The sequence below is a fragment of the Benincasa hispida genome, chromosome 5 (genome assembly GCF_027475165.1).
Source record: "Benincasa hispida cultivar pf3 chromosome 5, pf3_genome.v1.1, whole genome shotgun sequence".
NCBI lineage: Eukaryota > Viridiplantae > Streptophyta > Magnoliopsida > Cucurbitales > Cucurbitaceae > Benincasa > Benincasa hispida.
Window position 1 is genome coordinate 50,251,293 of NC_143482.1, and position 9,952 is coordinate 50,261,244.

The following is a 9,952-nucleotide window of genomic DNA, read 5'->3' on the forward strand; positions in this document are numbered from 1 at the left end:
GAGTCCTAAGAAACCTCAAGAGGTTGAGGAGATAAATCAAATTGAATATGCAGTTGCAGTTGGGAGTTTGGTGTATGCAATGTTGTGTACTTGTCCCGATATATGTTATGCCGTAGGAATTGTCAGCAGATTTCAGTCCAATCCTGGTCATGATCATTGGAATGCTGTTAAAAATATTCTCAAGTATCTTATGAGAACGAGAGATTATACGCTCATGTATGGTGCTAAGGATCTGATCCTTGCTGGATACACTGATTCTAACTTTTAGACCGATATTGATTCGAGGAAATCAACTTCGGGTCAGTATTCACTCTAAACGGAGGAGCAGTTGTGTGGAAAAGCATCAAGCAGATTTGTATTGCCGACTCCACAATGTAAGCTGAGTATGTAGCTGCAAGTGAAGTAGCAAAAGAAGCAGTAAGGCTCAGGAAGTTCCTGATAGATTTGGAAGTAGTTCCTAATATTCACTTGCCTGTCACTCTCTATTGTGACAACAACGGAGCAGTTGCAAATTCAAAGGAACCACGAAGCCATAAAAGGGGAAAGCATATCGAGCGAAAGTACCATCTCATCAGGGAGATTATACACAAAGAAGATGTAATCGTCACCCAGATTGCTTTCCAAGAAAACTTAGTTGATCCATTTACGAAGGCCTCTCGGCTAAAGTGTTTGAGGGTCACCTACTAGGACTAGGTCTACGAGTTTTGTATCACTAGGCCAAGTGCGAGAATTTATGGGTATTGTTATGCCCTAGTTTATTGTATTTGTACATTTTATTCTCTCCATTACTCAACATTGTATATATTTGTATATAGTGATCCACTGGAGTTTTAGTTCAAGTGGCAGTATTATTGGGTTTTATGTCATAAAACTCGTAATTTGTAAAATGATAAATATTTTCTATGATCAATATACTTATTATTGATTTCATAAATTGTATGACAGTCTAAATCCAATAAACTAAGACCCATGCCTATTGTATGAGTACTTGAACTTTATGTGGAGACATAAGAGTAGATCAGGTTCAAGAAAATTGTCAAAATGATCTATGGTACATGAATAAGTTTGGGTATCTTATTCTGGTAACACCATTGGATGCGGCCTACTCTATAGTTGTTACAAAGAGTTGTAAAGTGCTATATACGAAGTGATCCTAATTCGTACATATTATGACATGAAGAGTGGAGGCATCCTATGCAATGAGTTTGCATAAGATCAGGATCAAGAAATTAGTCACTTTTACTTTATAACATTGTTTACTGTATAAGACTGACTATTTCACCTAGATAACCTAGGTAACTCAATCTTAATCCTAAGCTAACTATGAACTTCTTTTTATTTGGGATTACCCTTAGATTTGCATGGGTGATGGTTGGCTCAATAGCACCGGCTCAATAAGACTCCTATTTCAGGAGTAAGACTGAATAGATAGCTGGAGACATAGGGTGTAAGACGGAGTTCACGCCTACCCGATTTATGGATAGGAGAAAAGTTGTTCTCTCAAGTACTAAATCAAGGCCTTGAACAAGGGGCTACACCCTCTCACTGGGCTGAGAGAGTTTGGTTAAGTGATTGGATCACAAATTAGTTGTTTATTAGAGGATCAGTAGAAACTTGAGGAATAAGACTTAATGTCGGGAGTAAAATCGATTTTTGACCCAACCGTTATTACTAACAATCTGTGAAAGGTCGATTTGCTAATTATGGTTAAATCATGTGGATATAATATATCTACAGTGAAGGGAGTGCAACCATGGGCTTTAGTGGAGTGACCCATTAGTTAATGAATGGGGATTAATCTTGTCTTATGAGTACAGCTAATTAATCTCTAATCGTTGAAGCCCATGATCCATAGGTTCGCGAGGTCCCCCTACTAGCTCGTAACAGACTATTTCTAAAATAGCGTAATAAGTTAATTTGAATCATTCAAATTAGAATTATAATTATATGGGATATAATTACTTATTTAATTTACGAATTAAACGGAATAGGATAATTTATATTTAAATAAATATATAAAGATGGATAGGTGTTAAATTAATTTAATATTTGTATTAAATTAATTAAGTATTATTTAAAATATTAATTTATGAAATTAATTTTATTTTTTCAGTTTTTAAATCAAAATGGATTTTTAAATTAAGTTTTGATTTTTGAGATTAAATTGGAAAATAGAAAAACAAAATAGAAAATAGAAAAAATTTGTTTTCCATTATCCATCACCTAAGTAGCTCACACAAATAACATTCACTTTGCCTTGTCTTTCTCCAAGCATGAGCTGAAACTCATGCAACTCTTTCCCTTGCATGTTGATCTGCAATATAACGAAGAGTTTAGAGTGAAACTTGGGTATGCAATCTATAGAAAATTTTAGAGAAAATTCGGGTTGAAGAAAAGGTTCTTCACCAAGATTGCTACTGTGAGCTTTTCTTCTTCGTCCCTTGATTCAAGCTTGTTTCGAATCCCACAACTCAATCTAGAGCACCAAGAGAATAACGAAGATTTTGAGGTGGTCTGCAACAAGATTTAGAGAAGATAACAACTTGAGAAGGAAATTTGAAGAAGTTCTAGAATGGGGTATGTTTTCAAACTCACTTGTTTTCTACAAGAGCATGCTTTATATTTTGCCAAAATTAGTGAATTAAAGTACTTAGATGATCCTTGTGCTTCCGTTGTTGCTGATACAATCCTACAAAGGGATCTTTGTGTAGGGAAGCTTCTGTCTTGGAGGGGGTATTTAAGCTGACGGAAACATAATACCTCCACCTAGAAACTAACCTAGAAAGTGAATTGGGAAAATAGTTTATAAGCATGCAATAAATGATTGATTTTATAAAAGAGTTTAATAAATGAAATCAAGTATTGTTAAATTCTTCAATATGAATGTTATAACGAGCAAATTTAAAGGGACTTAGATAAATTCATTAGCCGGATTTTAATGAACTATAATAAAATCCTAGAAATACTAGAATACTTTAGTGGGAGGATATCGGCATATGTGATATATCAAATTTCAGCTCTTACATCTTTAAGAGTTCACATCGTGAGATTCATGCTCGGTTTTGTTTGCCGTATGCATGACCTCCTTTCGAAAAGTGTTTGCATGGGTTAATAACAAGGTGAATAGAGAAAGTGTTCATAGTAAGTGAGAGAGGGACGCGTGTCAATATATCCTACGATCTCTTCCATTAAGTTGCACTGTGAGATTTCTATGGTTCGCCTGTGTGTCGTCCTGGAGTGACCATCCCTTTAGAGGGCCTTATCATAGGAGCCAGAACAATGCAAACTTTAGTAATGGATAGGGTTTCTTAGGTTAATCTTCAACAGTTGTCTTTCCCTTCGAAAGCCTATTGAAGCGTACCTCTGAGATCCGAAAATGGGAGGGTCACACTTACTGGATGAATTAAGTTAACTAGTGAATCGTTGACCGAAACAACGGTATCTAAAAACTATAAGAATAAGAGTTACTCTGGTGTTAATGATTGGTTGAGATTGTCTCAATTCATGGGAGGAGAAGCTGATCATCCTTCGATGGTCGTTTCTCTTAATCTCTGAAGTATCGTTGCAAAAACGAAAATTAATAGCTTAATTAGGGTTCTATGATTATATATGTTTTTGCTAAATTGATTGGATTATTAAGTAATAGGTTATGACAAATATGACTAATATAGTCAATTGATTGTTGTATGCTTTAGTATGTCTTCCACAATCATAACTTTGCTTAAAAATACGAAATTAACTGTTGAAAACTATGCAACGTGAAAATTTAACCTGAATACGATTCTGGTTATTGATGATCTGTAGTTTTTCTTGATGGAGGAACGTCCTCTAGTCCTCACTCGAAATGCATCCCAAACGTTGAAGGATGTTTATGATCATTGGACGAAGGCCAATCATAAGGCCTAAGTCTACATCTTGGAAAATCTGTCTGCCGTACTTACTATGAAGTATGAGGCTATGATGTCTGCACATCAGATCATAGAGTCCTCTAACAGATGTTTGGACAACCTTACATTCAAATCCGATATGAGGCCCTCAAGTACATTTACAATGTGTGCATGAAAGAAAGTCAATCAGTAAGAGAACATGTTCTCAACTTGATGGTCTAGTTCAATGTGGCTGAAATGAACGGTACGGTCATTGATGAGCAGAGTCAGATGTCCTTTATTTTTGAATATCTTTCGAGGAGTTTTCTTCAATTCTGCAACAATGTTGTTATGAACAAAATATAATACAATCTGACTACCCTTTTAATCGAGTTACAGACTTTTGAGTCCCTTATAAAAGGTAAGGGACCAGTAGATGGAGAGGCAAATGTTGCCCATTACAAAAATTTCCATAAGCATTCATCCTCTAGAACTAAGTTTGTTCCTTCTAAAGAAAATCAAACATGAGGATTTCCATGAGCAGCAGAAGGGATCGTTCTAAATTCCATTCGAATTGAACACTAACAATTACAGTCTAACCGAAAACTAACAGATCATGCACAATTAGAAATTACAGCATGCTAAACGATGATACAAGGGATAGAGGATGCATATCTTTGAAGAATCATTATTCATGAATCCCTCAATCAATCTCCAAGTGTCCAAGAATAGCACATTCGAATGCAAAGATCGGTACAACCAACAAACACGAACACAACGAACACAGCCTCCACGAACCAATCGAGTCCTACTCAATCCACGAACTGAGTGAGGACACTACCACAATAGTTACCTTGGTATTCTCCGTGTGAGAATCAAGAAGTTATAGGCTCTGTATGATCTTGGCTTGAGGAAGAGTCTGGAGGACTATGATCGAGTAGACGATCAAGCAAGTAAGAGAAAGATGTTGGTCTATCGTATAGATGAAATGCTCGATTGTTTAGTAAACGACAGCCTATCATATAGGCTTGCCACTGGAGCATTTAGCTACGATCAGCTAAATGATTATCGTATAGTCAAAGATGCACGATCGTTTAGTCTCTGTCAGCTATCACTTAGTGAAACTCTTTCACTTGATAGCTTATCATCGTGAGTTATTTTCGAATGAAGTAACTTCTAATTTTAGGAAAACAATTTTTCTTTTATCTCATAGTTACCATAAAACCACCAATAATCTCCCACTCAATCGATTATTAGAGAAAAAGAAATTAAACTTAGGTATCTAATCTCATTAGAACTTTGAATTAGGTCTATCTCAATCCAATTTTAAAACTTGAGTTCACCTAAGTCCGCATGCAACTATTTCTTATCGATTTTAGTTCTAATTTCCATTATAACGCTTATAACAGGAAACAACTAAAACCAACACAATACAAAGCTACACATACAAAGCATCTATTACTCTTATAAAAAAGCCTAAGTATCATGCTCCATGCATTGTTTATTCATTACTACTAGTATATAACACTTATACAACCAAGCAATGAACCAAGCACATATGCTTCCATACACCCTTATACTATAACTCTTATAATATAAAGATGATGCATGAATATGCTTAATGCATGCATAACTATAACTCATATATTTCATGATGCATGGACATGCTTTCTTGTAATTTCATTATGCCAAAAGCTATATTATAATACTTATAATTTATGATGCGTGAATAAAATGCATAACCTAAGGTGGGTTTTAAATCTATATGCCATACACTATGGCATATAAACAACATACATCATATGTACATTAAATAAAAGTTGATGAATCGGGATAATTAGCCTAAAAAAATCCTCGAAAAACAAAGCTAACTATTGAAAATAGCAATGAGTCTTCGGTAAAAATAGGCAAACTGGGTCTTGAACCATCCAGGAAAAGAAATGCGACTCCTTGATCTTGTATTAAATCCTCATGATCGCCTACACGAGAGATTAAACCCTTTACTCAATCGTTTAGCATCGTTGTGTGAGCATAAATGATCGTTCAACAATTATCGTGTAGCTTGACTATGTGATGAAGCATGAGGTCACGCGATCGTGCAACGCACATCGTTCAATGCAAGCCTTAAGTGATTGACTAAACGACAATAATGCGGTGAAGTAAAATCGTTTAAACGATCATTGAGCAAGCGCGAGATATCATATACCGGGTGATCGTGTAGTCAGTGACTATGTGATCAAGCATGCTAACTACACAATCGTTTAGTGTGCGCACCTTTTATTAAACGATGAGCATTAAATGCTCTACGCAATTGTTTGCCTCCAACGTCCACAGGATCAAGCAACCAACGCTACGCGATAGAGTAAATGCTTTACCCCATCGTTTAGCTCGTTTATCATTAGCTAAACGATTGTTTAGTAAATACTACACGATTGTGCAAAACTTTTTTGTGCAATTGTTTACCTTAGGCTACACGATACGACCAACTTTTAGTCTTCTTCCTCGATGAGAATCGCATCTCATGTTTCAAAACTTCATCACGAGCGAATCAACAAATTCAAACACTTTAAATTACAGATTCGATTGCTTGTTAATTATTCCTAAAAACGTAGGGACCTTTACAAATTAACACTTTGTAATCTTAAAAAAAGCTTTAAACAGAGGTAACCATCTCGTAAACATCCATCAACATATCCACAAACGCATTTAACTCTTAAACGAAATGAAAAACACTTAAAAACCCACCAAGACTGTAAAAGAAGTTCAAAATCGAAATGGTATTTGGAATATCAGAACAACTTGTCCTTGATACCAATTGAAGAAAATCAAACATGAGGATTTCCATGAGTAGTGGAAGGGATCATTCCAAATTCCATTCGAATTGAACACTAACAATTACAGTCTAACCGGAAACTAATAAGTCATGCACAACTAGAAATTACAACATGTTAAACAATGATACAAGGGATAGAGGATGCATACCTTTGAAGAACCATTCTTCACGAATCCCTCGATCAATCTCCAAGCGTCCAAGAACAACACACTCAAACACAATGACCAATACAAACAACGAACACAGCCTCCACGAACAATTCGAGTCGTACTCAATCCACGAACTGAGTGAGGACACCACCACATACCTTGGTGTTCTCGGTGTGAGAATCCAGGAGTTGTGGGCTCTGTATGATCTTGGCTTGAGGAAGAGACTGGAGGACTATGATCTAGTAGACGATCGAGCAAGTGGGAGATAAGATGTTGGTCTATTGAATAGACGAAATGGTCGATTGTTTAGTAAACAACAGTCTATCGTATAGACTTGCTGTTGGACTATTTAGCTACGATCAACTGAATGACTATCGTATAGTCAAAGCTGCACGATCATTTAGTCTCTGTCAGCTATTGCTTAGTGAAACTCTTTCACTTGATAGCTTATCACCATGAGTTATTTCTGAATGAAGTAACTTCTAATATTTAGGAAAACAAATTTCTTTTTATCTCACGGTTACCATAAAACCACCAATAACCTCCCACTCAATCGGTTATTGGAGAAAAATAAATTAATTATCATATAATTAAATATTATAAATAAATATGATAACCAACTTACCATATTATATTTATAACCTATAGTTTTAATATTTGATCTCATGAAACATACAAACCACAGTTCTTTTTCTATTTCATGGTACTTAATGTAAATCATATTTACATTAATCCTCCACTTGATGTATCTTATACATCACACAAATTATATCATATATAATTGAATTTCCTCTTCTTAATTTGAACACTTCAAATCAACCCCAAGAACTTATTCTCAACTTGAATCCATTGAGCCCAAGGGGACCTTATGAACTTGTAGCTTGAAGCTCCAACGATACATGAATAGCTGACTAAACTCTTTAGTCATGAGATCCACCATCCGTTAACAGTCAGAACTCCACTAAAAATCGATAGTGGCACTCTTCTCACTACAGATATATTTTTATGTCCATATTAACCAATCAACAGTACGATAACCCTTCACATATCACTCGTAAGTATAGTTGGGCCAATTTACCGTTTTGCCCTTATAGTTACATCTAACTTCTTAAGTACCACTGATTCCTCTAATGAACAATAAGTCATAGTCCTACTATGACTAGGTTCTCTCTTCCAAAGAGAGGGTGTGGTCACTTTGTTCAAGACTCAGAATCAACCCTTAAGGGTGCCATCTATGTACTTACCCTACTTTGGGGAAGGAGTGAATTCCCTCTTGTGTAACTGAGTTCCCAGCACCCCAATCGGACAAATCCCCGAAAAGATAAGCTTGTTGAGTTGGCAATCTGGCCACTCTCACCCATACTAATCAAAGGACCGCCCTCATAGGCAGGAGTTCCTAAAACACTGAAGATTAAGGTTATGTCACCTGTAGTCGTTTTAATGAGATGTAAGTCTCAATTATCAACGACATTCTATAAAGAGGTGAATCATCTCATGATACGATCTTATACAAACTCTTTGTATAAGACACCCCCGCTTGCATGTCTCCACATGAATGGTTAGGATCAGACCATCTGTAACAGTTTACAACACTTGTAAACATCAACAAAGCGGGTCGTATCCTTAGTGTCACCAGGATAAGGTATCCCTCCTTTATCCTTATACTACAAACCTTTTAGGTTATTACTTAAGCATGATCCACTTGTATATCTCATATACATGCGTAAGTTTACATACAATGACTACAAATATTTGTTGATTGGATATGAGTAAATGTAAATAAAATAACTCTTATTTCATTCATAACAATGTGTACAAAGTTTACAAACTATGAGACTCCGGGAGAATTAGGACACCAATCCCAACACCTTCAACCTCTAGTTCTAAAACAATCCAGAAAAAGAAAGGAGGGAAGGGGAAGGCTTTCGCTGCTGGGAAAGGCAAAGGCAAAGCTAACGCTGACAAGAAAACATGCTTCCACTGTAATGTGTATAGTCACTGGAAACACAATTCTCCCAAGTACCTTGTTGAGAAGAAGAAAGAGAAAGAAGGTAAACATGATTTACTTGTCTTGGGAACTTGTATAGTGGAAAATGACCATGATGCATGGATACTAGATTCATCAACCACTAATCACATTTATTCTTATTTATAAGGAATTAGTTCCTTCCAGCAACTTGAAGAGGATGATATGACACTTAAGGTTGGAACAGGAGATGCCATTTTATCTCGTGCAATGGGAGCTACTAAGTTATTTATTGGAAGTGGATTTTTGTTTTTAGAAAACTTATACATTGTTCCCAAAATGAGGTGGAACCTTGTTTCTATTTTCTATTTAATTGAATAATCGTACTCTATTTCTTTTAATTCAAATGAAGTGTTCATTATAAAAAATAGTGTGACTATTTGTTCAGCTAAACTAGAAAACAACTTATATGTGTTAAGACCAACTGAATCAAAAGCACTTTTGAATCATGAGATGTTTAAAACTGCTAATACTCAAACAAAAAGGCGAAGAATTTCTGTAAGTAACAATGATATGTATCTTTGACATTTGAGATTAGATCACATAAATATCGATAGGATTGGAAGATCGGTAAATAATAGACTTTTAAGCAAGTTAGAAGATGATTCATTACCTCCATGTGAACCCTGTCCTGAAGAAAAAATGACTAAAAGACCTTTTAGTGAAAAAGGTTATAGAGACAAAGAACCCTTAGAGCTCATACATTTGGATCTTCATGGTCTAATGAATGTAAAGGCTAGAGAAGGGTACGAATACTTCATCTCTTTCATAGATGTTTATTCAATGTATGGTTACTTATACATAATGGAACATAAGTCTAAAGCCTTTGAAGAGCTCAAAGAGTATAAGGCTGAAGTTGAAAACCTATTAGGTAAAACAATTAAAATATTTTCATTTGATTGGGTGGAGAGTACAGAGATTTAGAATTCCATGACTATATCATAGAACATGGAGAACATGGAATTCAATCCCAAATCTTAGCACCTAGTACACCTCAGTAGAATTGTATATCAGAAAGGAGAAATAGAACCTTATTAGATGTGGATCGTTCTATGATGAGTTTTGCTCAATTGCCTAA